A 14596-nucleotide genomic window follows, 5' to 3' on the forward strand; every position below is an offset into this window, starting at 1 on the left:
TTGTGGGCTGCATCAGGAGTGGGCAGGAGGAGGAGTACAGAAAGTTAATCAAAGACTTTGTTAAATGGTGCGACTCAAACCACTTACACCTAAACACCAGCAAGACCAAGGAACTGGTGGTGGATTTTAGGAGGCCCAGGCCCCTCATGGACCCTGTGATCATCAGAGGTGACTGTGCAGAGGGTACAGACCTATAAATATCTAGGAGTGCAGCTGGATGACAAATTGGACTGGACTGCCAATACTGATGCTCTGTGTAAGAAAGGTCAGAGCCGACTATACTTTCTGAGAAGGTTGGCATCCTTCAACATCTACAATAAGATGCTGCAGATGTTCTACCAGATGGTTGTTGCGAGTGCCCTCTTCTACATGGTGGTGTGCTGGGGAGGCAGCATAAAGATGAAAGACGCCTCACGCCTGGACAAACTTGTTAAGATGGCAGGCTCTATTGTAGGTGTAAAGTTGGACAGTTTAACATCTGTGGCAGAGCGACGGGCATTAAGCAAACTCCTGTCAATCATGAAGAATCCACTGCATCCACTGAACAGTGTCATCTCCAGACAGAGGAGTAGCTTCAGCAACAGACTGCTGTCACTGTCCTGCTCCACTGACAGACTGAGGAGATCGTTCCTCCCCCACACTATGCGACTCTTCAATTCCACCCGGGGGAGTAAATGCTAACATTACTCAAGTTATTGTCTGTTTTTACATGCATTTTTATTACTCTTTAATTTAATATTGTTTTTTGTATCCGTATACTGCTGCTAGATTATGTGAATTTTCCCTAGGGATTAATAAAGCATCTATCTATCTATCTATCTATCTATCTATCTGTGTTATTATTATTAGTAGTAGTAGTAATAGTAATAATAATACTAGTAGTAGTAGTAAAAAAAGAAATGTTTACTGTTATTAGCAGTAGTGGTAGTAATGTTTATTTTTATTACTATCAGTAGTAGTATTTATTATTATTATAATTATTATTATTAGTAGTAGTAGTAGTGGTAGTGGTAGTGGTAGTGGTAGTGGTGGTAGTAGAAGAATTGTTTATTGTTGGTAGTAGTAGTAGTATTGGTAATAATGTTTATTTTCATTACTATTATTATTAGTAGTAGTATTAGTAAGTAGTATTAGAAACAATAGTAGTAGAATTATTTTTTATTTGTAGTAATGGTAGTGGTAGCAGTAGTAGTAATAATAGTAATGTTTATTATTATTAGTAGTAGTTGTGGTAATAGAATTGTTTTTTATTAGTAGTAATTGTAGTTGTATTGTTTATTAGTAGTAGTAGTAGTACTAGTAGTAGTGGTGGTAGTAGTAATAGTTTTATATTATCATTAGTAGTAGTAGTATTGTTTATTAGTAGTAGTTGTATTGTTTTAGTATTAGTAGTAGCTGTATGTATGTATGTATTGTTATTATCATTAGTGGTAGTAGTAATATTAAAATTGTTGTTTTTGAATCACATGTTACAAGTTATACTCTTGGCTATATCAAGTAATAAGTAACATCACACTATTATTATTATTATTATTTATTAATTACGCCTTTATAAAGGAAACAAGTTGTAATATTATAGTTTAGTTTGTGATGCGTGCTAAACTAAAGCACCGAGTCTTAACGGTGAGGTTTGAACGTGCATCCCTCTAGAATGAAGTTCAGGCCTTGTAAAATTATAACATTATATAAAACAAAAGCAGCAGCTGGCAACTAATAGATGTGACACCTTGAGAGCTTATGTGCTGTGCACCGATTTTCCGTTCCTTTCACAATTTCTTCTGCCTTTTCTATTTAACTGGATCAAAAAAAAAAAAAAGGAAACGGTAATGCTGAGCTATTTTAAGGTGGCTTTATCCACTGCTGGTAACTCTTTATTAAGCAGAATTGTCAAAAAAAAAAAAAGATCACTGAAGCTCACTCAGCCCATTTGTGCCTTAGTCCACCCTGACAGCATCTGTCAAAAAAGCCTGCACACCAGCGCTGAGAGGTCTCTCGTTTGAATCGCAGCAGCTGCACCGTGCAGCGTTCTGAACTCGACTGGCGCTCTCCAGACCTGTGCACCGCTTGCACCGCACAGTAAAGCGATCCAGAGTAATTACAGCTGTGTCATGCATGGACAGACTGGTTCCTTCCTCTAATTTAAAGAGCTTTGAAAAACCTCTTTGTTCCTTAAACATTTGTACAGCCAAGGCAGCCAATAAAGAAAACATCTGCAGATGACATATCACCGGAGTCTAATTAAAACAGCAGGATAAGACCGCAAAAGAGGCATCCACACAGCTAGATTGCAACCCTTTTGTTCTGTCATCTGCACGCTTCTACATTTTTACTTGAACTAATTGGCAGATTTACAATACTGCTGATAGTGGATTTATGAATTACCAGGACAAGTGAGAGCTCATTTTCGGTTTCTGCGTTCAGCCAATCAATGCAACTGAATCTTTGCAGGCTCGATGTCGGTGCCAATTATTAAACCAGTTGAAAGAATTATGCTTTTTTTTTTTTATTTTTGCCAGGAAAAGAAAAGCCTGCAACAGCGGATTTAATTTGTTTTTGTGGCTGGGAAGGCCATCTTAATGTTTTGTTGAAAATTTTATGGCTGTTTTTCTTTACATGGCTTTAGCATGTATACTGAGTGGGTTGAAGCCTGGTAAGGCAGTGAAAGGGCTAGAAGTGGAAAGGAAAGGGAAAGAAGGGAATCCATAGAGTGACACCCACCAGACTTCCAAAACTAGAAGCCATATTTAAGAATCTGACAGTGGGAAGCCCAGCAACTCAAAACGAGGTACAATGTGGACTGGCACCCACCACGCCTTTGAAACATTTTTAGTGCCCCATCCTAAGAACACTACATTAGGAGGGATGTCGGAAAACAGAATAAAGCCAGGAAGTGTTACCCTACACCTTACAATTGTGACATACTGGGCTTCTTGTTCACTAATAAGTAGCTTTGGCCAGAAAAGAGAAGTGGGTGCCTGGCTGTTTTAATCCCTATGTGGTCTTAGGGTGGGGTGTAGGGGAATACCCGCATTTTCCAAAGGGAGTACTACAAGAATGGTTAAGGGTCTACTGACTGAAAAGGTTGACGGTTAAAATCATTTATAAGCAGAATTTGCAAAGAAAGCCCACAAAACCATATTGCTTCAAAGTTAAGAGCTCGTTTCTATTGGGAATCACAAAAATAAGAACTACAAAATCGTTTTTTAAATCGGTCTCAGATAATCCCGTAAACAGTGATCTTTATACATGTCCCATCAATGACATCACCAGTTGTGCACTCCACCACAACGACAATGCAACTATCCCAAAATGGCGGTGCAAATGATAGTAAATAAGTATAAACATTTCATAGAAGCCTCTGATCAGATTCCTTGTGTCTGAAAATCCCCATAAAATGGTCAAAAGGAATGGAATGTTATCTCTGTCAGGAGACGTCTAGAAAATGAATAAAAGGTGCCATCATAACAATGGGTTATTCCTGACCGGGGAACGGCTACAAACAGCGCCAACCAGCCTTTAAGCATCAGGTCAGGTGTCAGGTGTGAGGAAACGATTGGTTGGTTGCACGCTACATGGGTGGAGTTTAAGGGGAAGCCGATGGTCAATGAATGCCCTGTGTTACTAAAATAATTCTCCAATAACGGGGATTTTTTTCCTCCAAGGTTTCTTTTTAAGGAAACAGATCCATAAAACAAGCCAGCAGAGAAACACTCTGCATGACTTCAGTTATGAATTATAGTTTGCTGTTTCATATTCTGCTTGAGATACAGTAGGTCACTTTAACTTGTACATTTTCTATTCATTATTTTCCTCTTTTACATGCCAGATAGCTTGGACTGACTACGGAGGATGTATTTGCCAACAGGAAAAGCTATCGTAACGGCTGCATGTTCATGTTCATGTGCCCGTGACTTATCTCTGAATGTGCCACCTATATGAACAGCGGTGTGGCAGTCTGAGCAAACCTCCATTGTACATCACACCCACCCCTGCTGCAAAATATTTCATGATCAAAAATGTTTTAGGAGTTTCGTTGCAAATTTAGTTTCTCGTGAATAATTTCACTCTTCACCAATGCCGGTCAATCTATTAGGCAATTTAGCCGCCTAGGGCGCCATCATCATAGGGGTTCCATTTAAGAAACTTAAGAGCCAAGTGACCCGGACATGAGAGGGGCTCCCATACAATGGGGCCCTGTTTGTGCTTCTGAAGGTGCGCGCTCTGGACACTGAAGGGACCTTCTCCCTCCTAGTCACTGAACTCTGATGATCTTGAGCAGGCAGCGTTTATGAAAGTAAAAGTGCAAATGTTCCGTATTCCATGGGATGCATGCTCCATAAATTCTGTGGTACATGCATGAAAGGGTGCCCCTAAACTCCCTAACATCACAACCTCTCCAAAATCTTCATACCCATGCCAATACACCTGTCAATGCCTCACTGGGACTTCTTTTTATCTTTAGTAAAGGCAGATGTTTTAGTAGTATGATAGATTTGAGGGAGGCTGTTGTTGGTCTTCGTTTTAAATTCTTCAGTATCTATCTATCTATCTGTCTATCTGTGCCTTTCACATATCTATCTAACACTTCTTTGGATCTTCATAACACTTACAACACATCAGTAAAGTGTTTATTCAATTCTGCAATGTGGCCTAATAGCAAAATGTCACTTTGGAGTTGGTCTGAGGTGGCTTAACTAAGACACATTTCTCTTGATTTGACATATTTAGTATAAGACCCATGAATCCTTCATCTTGTTCTGCGTACAGTATAAGAATTCCCACACCTCGAGTTTTCTTTGTAAAGCTAGAATGGAATATTTGGCCAGTCCAGTCTCTGTGCAGCCGAAACTGATACTTGCTTAATAAGTGGGTCTCCTGTAAAAATATTACTTTAGCGTTTAGACCTGTTAGGTGAGAGAATACTTTCTTTCTTTTTAATTCCTGATTGAGACCTTTAACATTCCACCTCACAAAGTTAACTGTTTGGTCGTGGAGACATTGCTTCTGAAAGTATCCTTCATCTTTGTAAGTCATTATACCAATGTGTCAATATACACTCACCTAAAGGATTATTAGGAGCACCATACTAATCACCTTCAGAACTGCCTTAATTCTACGTGGCATTGATTCAACAAGGTGCTGAAAGCATTCTTTAGAAATGTTGGCCCATATTGATAGGATAGCATCTTGCAGTTGATGGAGATTTGTGGGATGCACATCCAGGGCACGAAGCTCCCGTTCCACCACATCCCAAAGATGCTCTATTGGCTTGAGATCTGGTGACTGTGGGGGCCATTTTAGTACAGTGAACTCATTGTCATGTTCAAGAAACCAATTTGAAATGACTCGAGCTTTGTGACATGGTGCATTATCCTGCTGGAAGTAGCCATCAGAGGATGGGTACATGGTGGTCATGAAGGGATGGTCATGGTCAGAAACAACAGTGCCCAATTGGCACTAAGAGGCCTGAAGTGTGCCAAGAAAACATCCCCCACACCATTACACCACCAGCCTGCACAGTGGTAACAAGGCATGATGGATCCATGTTCTCATTCTGTTTACGCCATTTTCTGACTCTACCATTTGAATGTCTCAACAGAAATCAAGACTCATCAGACAAGGCAACATTTTTCCAGTCTTCAACTGTCCAATTTTGGTGAGCTCGTGAAAATTGTTGCCTCTTTTTCCTATTTGTAGAGGAGATGAGTGGTACCCGGTGGGGTCTTCTGCTGTTGTAGCCCATCCACCTCAAGGTTGTGCGTGTTGTGGCTTCACAAATGCTTTGCTGCATACCTCGGTTGTAACGAGTGGTTATTTCAGTCAAAGTTGTTCTTCTATCAGTTTGAATCAGTCGGCCCATTCTCCTCTGACCTCTAGCATCAACAAGGCATTTTCACCCACAGGACTGCCGCATACTGGATGCTTTTCCCTTTTCACACCATTCTTTGTAAACCCTAGAAATGGTTGTGCGTGAAAATCCCAATAACTGAGCAGATTGTGAAATACTTAGACCGGCCCGTCTGGCACCATCAACCATGCCACGCTCAAAATTGCTTAAATCTCCTTTCTTTCCCATTCTGACATTCAGTTTGGAGTTCAGGAAATTGTCTTGACCAGGACCACACCCCTAAATGCATTGAAGCAACTGCCATGTGATTGGTTGATTAGATAATTGCATTAATGAGAAATTGAACAGGTGTTCCTAATAATCCTATAGGTGAGTGTATTATGCCACACTGCCCAGACTTAAATAACCAATCTACTAATATGTAGACCAAAAGACCAATATGAAGACCAAAAGAAGGTCCAATTACAGAAGAGTAAATGAGTAGTAGGTGCATTTTTACAGTACTTAAACTAAAGTGTTACCAAAACTTTGAACTTTAAAGGCACAAAGCTCAATAGCTCAGAGTTGCCCAAAACCCAACCAACTCTCAATGAGTGCAAGCTGTCCAGAAAGATTTGTAAGAATTGGTCCATTGGAGTTTTTAGCATCCACACACTTTTTCCGCAAACACACAGATGCAATAAACATGTATCAGGATATCAGAATGTATTTTCCCAATGAAAACTCACAGTTGATTTTTTTAATAAAGCTAATACTCTCACCGTATATAAAATATGAAAGAAGTACAAAATCACAAATAAAGCACAATTATATTTTATTGCAACATTAGAAAAATGTAAGCTGGCATTGGATGGCAAGAAGTCGAAAGTTAATATTTGCCTTCCTACTCCTCATGCGCCTCTGGTCAAGTGTGAGAGAGTTTAATTATCCTCGGTGTGAGATTGTTTGCGATAGCTCCGAATGTGCTCTTGCAACGGTTTAACCCTGGAAATATATGTCATCATCTCCAAGCAGACAACAAATTAAATATGTAGCAGATCATATCTTGAAATATTTAAAGTGCTTTGTGGTGGAAAACCCCTATTGATTAATTGACATGATTTAACATTAAAACAAGAGGAGTCACATCCAGCCTGATCGTAGGTGCAGTGGGTTGAGCTCTCACCCCTCCATAATGCCCTGTCGAATGACATCCAATTTGCTTTTCAAATCCCTTCATTTTAACTTCAGCAAATCAAAGCCTCGAGTTCTGTACATGCTGCAGTACAAACACGGGCATTTTCTTAAGAGTTTTTCTAAGAATGTTAACAATGTGCCACCCACTAGTCTCATCTGAAGCATACAAAATTAAGCAGCAGTTCAGAACATTTTTTAGCTTAATTTTTAAAGCATATGAATATGTGTAAAAGTGCATGCTCTGTTTCAACGTTCGTTAGTCACCCAGAGGCACTTGCATGCCCTCAAACACGTCCACCCTTCACCTTCAATGCCTCCTCTCACCTCTGCCATCAGTTCACTTCCCTGCAAGCGACTGCTTCTTTTAGTTTGGTTTGAAACTCAAATTGAATTGCGGCTTAAATTTCCTCCCGTGGGCTAAGAATACGGAGCGCCGTGCTTCTCTTGAAACTGCAACATTACATTATAGTAGGGTGGACCGGAGTTCACGATAACCCATCCATTTCTTGTAGAGGTGCACGCAGTTGAGAAAGGGGGCATCACCATCCATTCAGAAGCAAAACAATTAGGCTGCTCATTGTGTTGGGTCTTGGAGAGGTCATTGTGTGCTCGGCCCGCACGTGCATTCCCTACGGCTGCCACTCTAAATTGAGGTTCTTGCTCAAAGGCAAATTTGAATATCATGCGGTATCCGCAGTAGATACAAGCTAACATAATAAAACGTGTTTGCGATGGCTTATGGGTCATTCAAAGACACACGGCTCTGCACTCTGCTGCTAGTCTAGTTGAAGCCATGGTCAAATAAGCATGGACGCTGCACTGCGGGATTGCACCGTTGTTGAACAACGCGACTTATCAAGACTTCTTTGGGCAAAGGTAGTGAAACCTGCTGAAATTCACCGAGGGATGTTGGCTCAGTATGGAAGTGAAAACAGCCTGACTCAATGAAAAGTTTATGAATGTGTAGAATGGTTTAAAGCAGGAAGAAGAAGAGTAACTGATGAAACTCGAAGCCCACATCGACATGGCGAATGCCTTCATCACAGAAGGCTGACGTATTACATTGACCGCCGTTGCTGCACATTTGGTTATCATCTATGGATCAGCACATGACGTGGGGGTACCATACAGTTTGCCACAACAGCTTACTGATCTGCACACACCAACTTCCTTCAAAGAGTTTCAGCAGGTTTCTCTTCTTCTGCATCCTTCATCTTTCAACTTCATTATGCAGAAAGCGAGGTGGAAGTGAGAGCAAACCAAGCTTAAGGCATATTTTGCCAGGAACATGTTTGGGGACTGAAAGCCTGTTGATTGCTCCTCACAACTCCCCTGTCTCTGATTGCATTCCATCAGCAAGAATTGCAACACCCACGGTACTTACCAACTACGGAAAACTCTCGTATGTCATGTCTTTCAGGTTTTCAGCAAATTGAGATAATGACGTCACCCTATAATTAACAATCTCTAGATTTCCTTTTCCTGAGCTTCACATACACAATGCTGTTTTTTTTTCTCAAATCAACAACACCTGCCATTTAAATCACACAGTTGCAGCATTTGAATCTCGTGATCATAATCCGATGTATCATTGGTAGGCGGTCATTCTTCATTGGTCAGTGGAGTTGTTAGGCTTTTGTCTTGTAGTTTGTAAAATCCTGTGTACATACTGTACTAGCTTCTTCCATCGTGCTATAACTGAAATGAAGACATATTTGGCCAGCACCACTACCTTATAACATCAGGAAAGACCTAGTAACTCCAAAAACTAAAAAACTCAATTTTGAAAACAATGCCAGTTACTCCAGTTTTTCCATTGCATGTGAGAGTACTCCACCTTAACTGTGAACGTAGTTACCACGTGACAGCAGTGCCGTTGCTCAGTTATTTTGCATCCCGGCCAAGCTTATTAGTGCGCCAAATAACGGTTATGTAGATAATCCATACGGCTGGGTTTTTCGCCCACTTATGATCTGCACCCTAGGTGAATGCCTAATTCACCTCAATGGTGGCACCAGCTCTGCTTGTCAGAACTTTCCATTCCCCATGCTTGTAAAAACTGCAAACCAAGCCACAAACATTTAACAGAAAAGTCGATTGCTTCAGAGACAGAAAGACCATAAACATAAAGGAGTAGCTAGAGGTCGAGCATGGGAACTGTCTTTGTGAGTGAGGACAGCATCTGAATGACTTCTGTTGAGCATTGTCTGAATATTCATGTGGCAACAATCGACTTTAATAATTAAAAATAGTAATTCTTTACATTTACAAAGCACTCCTCTCACCGCTCAAAGCGTTTTAGTGAGCGGGGAGCCACTTCAACCACCACTACACTGCAGGTGTAGCATTCACCTGGACGATGCGATGGCAGCCATTTTGTGGCAATACGCTCAACACACATGAGCTTTTAGGTGGGGAATGGGTGAGAGAGAGAGCCAATTAGAGAGAACGACTAGGCCATGGTGGGCAGTTTAGCCTGGACTACTCTTTACGAAGGATGCCCAAGAATCTTTTATGACCACAGAGAGTCAGGACCTCAGTTTTACGTCTCATCCTAATAGTGGCACCATTTTTACAGCACAGTGTCCCTATTACTGCACTGGGACATTGGGATCCACTTTCAGACCAAAGGGTAAGCCGTCCATCCCGCTGACCTCACCAACACTTCATCCAGCAGCAACCCAAGCAGGTCCAAGTACTGGCCGGGCCCGTTCCCAGGCTGACATGTCGATGTTGGCTCTACTAATCGTAGTCAAAAGCTGTTTCACCCCATAACATTCATGGAGCGTCATGACCCATTAAACCCTTGTTTATTTAAAATATTAATCATCAAAGGCATGCTTCTTTTAAACTGTGATCAACGGTTCCCTTGGTAAAATATACCAAAGCACAAACTGCATGCAGTTTTAATGGACAATTCCATAAATAGAACATATTGGGTCCCAAATGATTAGCATTTTATCCAAAATTAAATTCTTCATGACTAGGCTACTCCACAGCCTACAGCTAACTTTCCTTCATTAAGTGCTTCGCTGAGCCATATTTACACAGCTTAGGTGACAAAGGAGGGCCATACAGATAACGCCGTCATTCTTCAGACCTTGTGATTTACATTTTAAAATCGGAATCTTAACATAATAACGAGTCCTACCTTATAGCACCATTTTAATCAACTAGGTAATTAGTTAATTGGAATACCGACACGTTTTCCAGACCCTGGAATTTTCTTTTCCTTGTTTTCAAAAAAAAAAAAAAGAAAAACGTATAAATCATAACCTAATTACTCCTTACCTCCAGTTACACATTACAACATAATAACAAATTTTCTAGACGTTTGCTGCTTGATTTTTTCCAAATGGGCTTTTGCTGTGCACAAAGAACTACATGGTGGGGAGGTGGGGGCAGCATTCAAATACAGGTCTTCGTAAATTGGGATCTTCATGATATTATTGGGGGCCCAGAGCCGGTCAATCCATCATCTGAGGGGTGCCACTAAAGTTAAGGGACACGCACTCTGGACACCCCCGGGGCTATAGAAGTATGATAATAATATTGCTGGCATATAGCCAAAGGAGTGCCAGATGTGTTCCTGAAGGCGGATGCCAAGGGGAAAAAGTCATCAAATTATGATGATACTGAGTGGGTGGCGTTACCTGCAGGGTTCCATTTATGAAAATGAAAGTGTGCACATCACATACAGCAAGGGTCAAGCCCTGCGGACACTGAGGGTGACACTCCCCTGGGTCATAGAAGTAGATAAAAATGTCGGCAGCATGTACACAATGGGGCGCCGGTTGTGTTTCTGAAGGTGGACACAGAGGATCATCAAACTACAAGTGGGCGCCATTTATTAAAGTAAGCGTGTGCACATTCCGTACACCAAGGGGCATGCACTCCACGATATATGCACAAAGGGGCACCATTTGTACCATTGAGGGGTGTGCACTTTGGACATCAGGGATAGAGGTCTAATAATATTAACTATCTGCTATGGACAACAAGAGGTGACATTCACTCCACTGTGGAGGCTGATGATGGAGGGAGCTTCCAAAATCACGATTGTGAAATTCATACATTCAGAACTGTCAGGTAAGGTTGGGGCACATGCACTGGGTACAGCGCGTTGCTGCGCCCACTATATGATGAAACAGCTTAGGATCCTGGTTGGCAACCCCCCTCCAGGCAGACATGTGGTCCACTCCCACCTTCTGGAAATCTCTGCTGCACCCATGTGTTACGTGTTATAATTTTGGCCTACGATATTAAAAACTCCCGACTTAGGCAGTGAAAGTTTATGGGATAATCATGTGACTGATGATTTGCTCAGTCCAGGGGGCGAAGCGTACAGGTGTTTGGGTCTTGATTTGGAGTGTGTAGGCACAATTTAGGTCTACCAGAAGGTTAAATGGTAAATTTAAGAGCTAACATTCTGCGTAAAAGTTGGAAGTGTGGCCTGGCACGGTATCCTGGATGTATTATTCATTATCACTCAACTATAGCAATATTTTCTGTAAAGCAAGGAAGCCACTTTAAAACATCTGCTGTAGCACAGACTGTTAGAAAGCTAATGGGAGCTGATTTTTTTACTGTAACAGACGATTTTCCCACGCTTCCTTCTCCTACTCCAATTTCTCCTCGCATCTCAAAGACACGTGCATCAGGTTAGAGTGTGAGTCACGGTGTCCTATGATGTGCTGGTGTCCCATTCAGGAGAACCTGAAGCATGGGTGCCATATTGAGGGGAAAAGAGTAATATTTACCCAGAGCCCTCTGGGTGGGGTGAGCCCTCGAAGCCTGGAACGAAAAGTATGTGTGACAGACATGGATTGAGAGGAAGCGGCCCAACGAGACTGCTTATACTTCGGGCCCAGAGTTCTGTGCTACACCCCTGCTTGCAGACCTCTTTATAACCCTCTTTTAGAGTAAGTAGGCTCAGAAAATGGATGAATGGGCAGAAACTGATTTTCTCCCGGCCTAATTTTAGTCCAGATCACTTTGCTTTGAATGATATTGCAAGTTAAGCTCAGACCATGTCAGGAAGAGAACTTCTCAAACTATTATGGTGTTTAACAGACCATAGCAGCTGTCACAAATGGCTTGTCGATAAACAGGACAAGCACTCCCTTGGTGTGATGTTACCCCATATCATCTTTATTGTTTCTTGAGAAAAGAACTCCCTTGATAAGACATTAAATGAGGAAAACTGAATTCTGCACCCAAACATCCATGCAAATTTTCACTGACATTTGTTGTCATCCTACCTTGGGTTCCTGATTCTCACTTTCCATCGTTTGTCTGCCTTTTATTATTTGGCAATAAATACTGTATATATATATATATATATACAGTATATATATATATATATATATATATATATATATATATATATATATATACCTGATCATCCACACATTCATAGCATGAACCATTTACCCTGATTAAAGCTGACTCAGTGTTAGAGGCTGCCCTGGTGACAAGAGATGCAAAGTGTGATCACTCTGTACCCTGAATGCCAGTCCATTTTAACTACTGTACTCTATATATGATTTAGAATATAAGGAATTTGAAATATCTGTGTGCCAAGCTGATAACCGAACTTGAAGCTTAAGTAGTGTGAGGAATCATCCCAATCTTCGGCTCTAACTGGACATCAGCGTTCATTTTGGATGCTGATGCCATTGTGGTCAGAACAACAGCATTTTAATGCCTGCTGCTCACAGGATTAACAGTACTCCTTATTTTGTTTAAGAAAAATATTTGTTTTCCCTTAAAAACTATTCTCATTAAACAATGTTGCCTCCTTGACACCCCAACAATATCATTGCCTTATTGTTACAATATGTCATATTATGTTATTTTCTAATCCAGACCAGAGCTGCAGGAGCCTATCCCAGCAAGCACAGGGCACAAGGTAGGAACAAACCCTGGGACAGGGCACCAGTCCATCGCAATGGGAACAAACACATACTGTACCCACACACCAAAAGGCCAATCTTGTACCGCCAAGTCTCCTAACATGAATGCCTTTGGACAGTGAGAGGAAACCAGAATCCCCAGAGAAAAACCTACACAGACATGGTGAGAACATACAGACTACACGCAGGGAGGATCCATGATGAGAACCCTGGCCTTCTTACTATGAGGCAAAAGCGTTACCACTGCACCACTGTATTGTTGCAGCATACTGTATATACCATAATTAACATAACATTCACAAAATGTCAGTGTTGCAGGTGGCTACAGCCTATCTTGGAGCAATGGGCACATCGAGCTTTGTGACATGGTGCATTATCCTGCTGGAAGTAGCCATCAGAGGATGGGTACATGGTGGTCATGAAGGGATGGTCATGGTCAGAAACAATGGTCAGGTAGCCCGTGGCATTTAAACGATGCCCAATTGGCACTAAGGGGCCTAAAGTGTGCCAAGAAAACATCACACACACACATATATATACCAGTAACGGCATACTGAACAATAACGTGCAGTGAATCCACTAGACTTATAGTTTTCATCCTCTTTCTCTGTATGTTTACCATTCGTTTGCTCAGAGGTTGATGCGCTTCCTGCTTCCTGAGCAGCTCTTCTTTTCTCCACCCTAGCGGCCCACTTCTTCTCTTCTTTCGTCAGCATTTTTTCTTGTCAAATCTGATTAAGTCAGTGCTTATGTTGCAATTACTTAGTATGTTTTCCTGCATTTTTTCACTTAAGTCTTCAATCCGCCTCAAGAATGGTTTAAGATATGAAGAAGTAGGGGAAGTGACGGCGAAGGTTGTATAGAATGAGAACGACGCCCGTACGCATGTGTTGCACGGCCAGCCTGCTGATCGCTGCTGGGAGTTGATTCTACAATAAAATTAAAAGAAAAATAAAAAGAGGAATAACCTTGGAGGTCAATCATCACTCAAAAGCAGATAGTAGGAGTCACGTAGTATATGTGTACCAAATTTCAGGTCAATAGTTCAAACGGTTTGTGAGCTACAGGTGATTTAAAATCCTGGACAGACAAACGGACATATATGTATATGTATGTATGTATATATATATATATATATATATATATATATATATATATATATATATATATATATATATATATGTATATGTTGTAACAAAGGCGCTATATAGGCGCCTGACCCGACACAGATAGACACGGGGGCACATATAAAAAGTACAAATTCTTTTACTTTTCTTCAGCTGTGGGACACATCTTCCCCATGCCACACAGCCCAAACACAGTCCAAAAGCACAACCAACAATCCTTTCTCCTTGACCACCACTCCTCCTCAAGCTTCATCTCCTTCCTCCCAACTCTGGCTCCTCGAGTGGTGGTGGCTGGGCCCTTTTATAGCCCACCTGGAAGCGTTCCAGGTGATTAACCACCTGGTCCTAATTGCACTTCCAGGTGGGGCTGAAGACTCGTCTAGCCGGGCTGTTGGAAGCAGACAGCCCCCACTAGTGGCCACCTCGGGCCCCAACCAAGCTGTGGAGGACTCCATGTCCCATGGAGCCCTGCGGGTGGTTGGGGAATCACCGTCGGCCAGGGAGGCTGCCACCAAGCGTCCCGGGGGAGG

The sequence above is a fragment of the Polypterus senegalus genome, chromosome 10 (genome assembly GCF_016835505.1).
Source record: "Polypterus senegalus isolate Bchr_013 chromosome 10, ASM1683550v1, whole genome shotgun sequence".
In the NCBI taxonomy this organism is placed as follows: domain Eukaryota; kingdom Metazoa; phylum Chordata; class Cladistia; order Polypteriformes; family Polypteridae; genus Polypterus; species Polypterus senegalus.